Source organism: Myxocyprinus asiaticus, chromosome 14 (genome assembly GCF_019703515.2).
Source record: "Myxocyprinus asiaticus isolate MX2 ecotype Aquarium Trade chromosome 14, UBuf_Myxa_2, whole genome shotgun sequence".
Lineage (NCBI taxonomy): Eukaryota > Metazoa > Chordata > Actinopteri > Cypriniformes > Catostomidae > Myxocyprinus > Myxocyprinus asiaticus.
The window spans coordinates 44445602-44451601 of record NC_059357.1 but is presented as its reverse complement, the minus strand read 5'-3'; positions in this window follow the sequence as shown (position 1 = coordinate 44451601).

Sequence of the window (6000 nt, the reverse complement as noted above, 5' to 3'; positions counted from 1 at the left end):
CAAGGATAACACAATAAAGTGAAAAACTTATTTCTATTGTGGTCCTTGATATTACATAATATAGATCAGTGTCAATCAACAGCAGGTTCCCATTATGACAATTATATTAGATGTATTGTGACGACATGTCTCTGTAAAGAGGTCAAGCAGTCAGTGTGACAATATATCTTTATACATTTTCATTCAACTATCCATCTGTAAATTTTTATGTAAGCCCCAGTGTAATAATGTATACTAAAGGAATGTTCCGGGTTCATTTTCTTTAAAAAAAAAAAAAAAAGAAAGAAAAAATCTGGGTTTCAGTGAGGCACTTACAATATAGGTAGGAAGGAAGGAAGGATTAAAGTGCAGCACGAACCTCCCGAACCTCGTTTGGAAGGCTGCATCCTCCGGAGGTCGCATTAGTCGGCCGCATACGTCATCGAGGCTGTCTCGTTTAATTTTTTATTTATTTTATTGGGAATGCAAAAAAGGTTACCAATTGTATAAATGTAAGTGCATATACATAAAAGGCATTGACAATAGATAAAAAAATATGAAAAAGAAAGACAAAAAATGAAACGAGACAGCCTCGATGACGTATGCGGCCGACAAACGCGACCTCCGGAGGACGCAGCCTTCCAAACGAGACAGCCATTGGCTACTGCAGTGTGCTTCGGGTCTATTCGGTGTTTTATGGCAGCGCGCTCAGGTGAAGCGCAGGTGATTGACAGGTGCAGATACCAGAGACGAGCGGGATGACGCGCTGTCTGCACAACTGATGGAAAAAAACTCACAATTGACAAACAGGTAAAATTCTTTAGATCTTTGTGTTTAAAGTTATCAATTAATTAGGAGGCTACATGAAGGTGCATCGAAAAACAACAAAGGCATGGAAATTGAATGAAATAATTTATGACACATTCTGACTATCCTATACTGTAGGTAGCCTACAGTTATGAAAGTGAATGCAAAATGTATTTTGGTGTATTTGATGTTTTTAATAATACAGAAAAAATAAATATATTAGAAATATATATAGCATTCTGAGATAATATTCTTCTCACCACAATTGTACAGAGTGGTTATCTGAGTTACCGTAGACTTTGTCAGTTCGAACCAGTCTGGCCATTCTCTGTTGACCTCTCTCATCAACAAGGCGTTTCCATCCACAGAACTGCCGCTTACTGGATGTTTTTTTGTTTTTGGCACCATTCTGAGTAAATTCTAGAGACTGTTGTGTGTGAAAATCCCAGGAGATCAGCAGTTACAGAAATACTCAAACCAGCCCATCTGGCACCAACAATCATCCATGTGATTATCTAATCAGCCAATCGTGTGGCAGCAGTGCAGTGCATAAAATCATTCAGATACGGGTCAGGAGCTTCAGTTAATGTTCACATCAACCATCGGAATGGGAAAAAATGTGATTTGGACCGTGGCATGATTATTGGTGCCAGATGGGCTGGTTTGAGTATTTCTGTAACTGCTGATCTCCTGGGATTTTCACCACCTGTCTAATATTGTAAAAAATATTTTACTGTTTGTGCTCTTTATATACACACACACACACACTACCGGTCAAAATTTTTTTTTACATTTTAGAATAATAGTAAAGTCATCAAAGCTATGGAATAACATGAATGGAACTATGGGAATTATGTTGTGACTAAACAAAATCCAAAATAAATCAAAACTGTGTTATATTTTAGCATCTTCAAAGTAGTCACCCTTTGCCTAGAATTTGCAGACATGTACTCTTGACATTTTCTCAACCAACTTCTTGAGGTATCACCCTGGGATGCTTTTTAAACAGTATTGAAGGAGTTCCCATCTATGTTGGGCACTTATTGGCTGCTTTTCTTTATTATTTTGTCCAAGTCATCAATTTCAAAAACTTTTTTTTTTTTTTTTTATCAAATTTTAGTTTTATTATTAAATAAATTAATATGGTGGCACAATTATATTTTTGTCTACAAAACTAGTTTCAAACATTTAAGCATACGCCTTCAGATCAAAAGATTTTTAAGATCATGAGAAACATTTCAGTCAAGTGTTTCAAAACTTTTGACCGGTAGTGTGTATATATATATATATATATATATTTATTTATTTATTTATTTATTTTAATTTTTTACCATATGGGTGGTGCATCCTGTTGTGTATAGAGCACTTAGATATATTATTTTATTATTACTAGTGGCATTTGAGAAATTTGTGGCAAGATAGTTAAGAAATACAATATATTTTAATAATACATTTCTGCATCCACAAAAGAACAGAGTAAATCATTTTAGACTGATATAAGATATTCAAATAGTCCTTGAGAGTCATCTGAATTCACAGAGACTATAAAGGAACAGTGACCATGAAATCAACTCGCATTTAATGTGGAACTTACTAAACTCTAGGGCGTTTAGACAAAGAAAGAATTCTGTACATTCTTCTGTATTCTAACTACTTTATCTTGAACCCAACATGATATATAGAATGCATATAGCTTTCATCAGATGTTTCATGCTGTTGCGTCCCTAGCCAAAAAAAATAGCTATTGAATGTGTGCAAAATTTCTATTGGAATTAGAATTTGGAACACAATCTTAAAGGATCCAAACATGACCAAACAAGAATCCTCTAATCAAATAAGATCCTAGAGGAAAAACTTAAATTCCAATAGGATTTGTTGATTTTTATTAGATTTTTCGTCCTATCAGATATTGTAATACAGTCAATGTCTTGCTGGAAAGATTATGGACATCAAATGGAGCTGTTGGAGTTTTAAATCCCGAAATATTCTTTTAATATCTAGCAGGGGCATTATATGTTGGCAATCATGTTTGCATATTTCTATTTTCGTACACTTATGAATGCAATGGCCAAAAAGACCACACTGATTCTTGAGTACTGGGACAAAACAGGCACGAGTTTATGTATAAAGGAATTATTCTGGATGTATCTGTTGAACATGTGCAGAAGTACTCACCTTATTCCATTTTCTCACAAAATGTGTGTGTATTCCTTGCCTATCACACAATATATGCCAACTCCTTCAGATACAAAATAATGTGTTGTCATGTCAAATATTTATTACATATATTGACAAATTTTGCATTTAACTTTTGAATAAATTAAGAATACAGGATGGTTCAGACTGTGAGTTCCAGTTGTCATTGTATTTTCCAAAATGTATGTTGACTCAGTAGCTACTTATAATAACAAACATTAAATATGAACTATCCTCTTGTATTCATCTTGCACAAAACACATTAAATAACAAATTAATTAACATTTACTCTCGTCATCTAGTTTTGTGCAAAGCATGCTGGGAACTACAAATCACTGCGGTTTCAGTTAATGCAAACATAAATATATATGTTGTCCCCACACAAATGGATTAAGTAAAGCTGACAAGACTTTTTTCATTGAAACAACTCAGATAAATTAAGTTTACTCGGTTGCATGCATTTGTTAATTAATATGTACAGGGAGGATTTAGTAAAACTGATGATAGTGAAAATTCCCTTTTTTGATTGTATTTAATCTACACAAAATATTGAGATGTGGGCTAATATGGTACATTTGTGCTACAAATGTAGCACATCATCTACAGATGATCTCTGACTGATTTCACTGTGAAAATTTGGTAAATGTTCCCGTTGTTAAGGGGTTTATAAAGGGGTTCATTAAAGGGATAGTTCACACAAAAATGAAATTTCTCTCGTCATTTACTCACCCATCTATGGCTGGGCGATATGTAAAAAATATTTTATCAATAATCGTCTTATTATTAAATATTGCGATATCCGATTATATCGTCAACTCCATTTTTGCTTTATTGATTTTGCTTTAAAAATTAAATTCATTTTGGGAATTGGGCATTCCAAGTTGGGTGAAAAAAGGGGAAAAATCCCCCCCCCCACCCCCCAAAAAATGCATTTATTTAAACATGAAAATTTGTAACAAAATATATTTATAATTCAAACTGCACTTTAAACAAAATGAAAAATAACAATAAAAGCAATTAAAATAACACAGTGATCAAAAAATCGTATATAACCACCTTCCGAAATCCAAACACTTACTGTCTCCAATGGCTCCATTTTCAATCATGCAAGTATTCGTCTAGGACAACAGGTGGGAAATTACTAATAGCCTAAAAATTAAGAACTAAAGACAATTGAAATTTAAAGATAATAATAATAATTATAATATTAATATATATATATATATATATATATATATATATATATACAGGTGCATCTCAATAAATTAGAATGTCGTGGAAAAGTTCATTTATTTCAGTAATTCAACTCAAATTGTGAAACTCGTGTATTAAATAAATTCAATGCACACAGACTGAAGTAGTTTAAGTCTTTGGTTCTTTTAATTGTGATGATTTTGGCTCACATTTAACAAAAACCCACCAATTCACTATCTCAAAAAATTAGAATATGGTGACATGCCAATCAGCTAATCAACTCAAAACACCTGCAAAGGTTTCCTGAGCCTTCAAAATGGTCTCTCAGTTTGGTTCACTAGGCTACACAATCATGGGGAAGACTGCTGATCTGACAGTTGTCCAGAAGACAATCATTGACACCCTTCACAAGGAGGGTAAGCCACAAACATTCATTGCCAAAGAAGCTGGCTGTTCACAGAGTGCTGTATCCAAGCATGTTAACAGAAAGTTGAGTGGAAGGAAAAAGTGTGGAAGAAAAAGATGCACAACCAACCGAGAGAACCGCAGCTTTATGATTGTCAAGCAAAATCGATTCAAGAATTTGGGTGAACTTCACAAGGAATGGACTGAGGCTGGGGTCAAGGCATCAAGAGCCACCACACACAGACATGTCAAGGAATTTGGCTACAGTCAACGTCAGAGGCGTCTTACCTGGGCTAAGGAGAAGAAGAACTGGACTGTTGCCCAGTGTTCCAAAGTCCTCTTTTCAGATGAGAGCAAGTTTTGTATTTCATTTGGAAACCAAGGTCCTAGAGTCTGGAGGAAGGGTGGGGAAGCTCATAGCCCAAGTTGCTTGAAGTCCAGTGTTACGTTTCCACAGTCTGTGATGATTTGGGGTGCAATGTCATCTGCTGGTGTTGGTCCATTGTGTTTTTTGAAAACCAAAGTCACTGCACCCGTTTACCAAGAAATTTTGGAGCACTTCAGGCTTCCTTCTGCTGACCAGCTTTTTAAAGATGCTGATTTCATTTTCCAGCAGGATTTGGCACCTGCCCACACTGCCAAAAGCACCAAAAGTTGGTTAAATGACCATGGTGTTGGTGTGCTTGACTGGCCAGCAAACTCACCAGACCTGAACCCCATAGAGAATCTATGGGGTATTGTCAAGAGGAAAATGAGAAACAAGAGACCAAAAAATGCAGATGAGCTGAAGGCCACTGTCAAAGAAACCTGGGCTTCCATACCACCTCAGCAGTGCCACAAACTGATCACCTCCATGCCACGCCAAATTGAGGCAGTAATTAAAGCAAAAGGAGCCCCTACCAAGTACTGAGTACATATACAGTAAATGAACATACTTTCCAGAAGGCCAACAATTCACTAAAAATGTTTTTTTTATTGGTCTTATGATGTATTCTAATTTGTTGAGATAGTGAATTGGTGGGTTTTTGTTAAATGTGAGCCAAAATCATCACAATTAAAAGAACCAAAGACTTAAACTACTTCAGTCTGTGTGCATTGAATTTATTTAATACACAAGTTTCACAATTTGAGTTGAATTACTGAAATAAATGAACTTTTCCACGACATTCTAATTTATTGAGATGCACCTGTACACAAAATGACTGTAGCAAAATGACAAAATCTCTCCTTTGAATTTCTCTATAATAGTCTATTTCTGCTACATTATGAGAAATTATGAATTGGGGCATTTTATGTTCTAATTAAATTTAAATAAAAAAAAATTAAATTAAAATTAGAATGAATAAGTGTATTTATTAAGAATTTATAACATGCAAATTAAAATGCTCACTATTTGGCAAGAATTGGATGAAAGTTGCC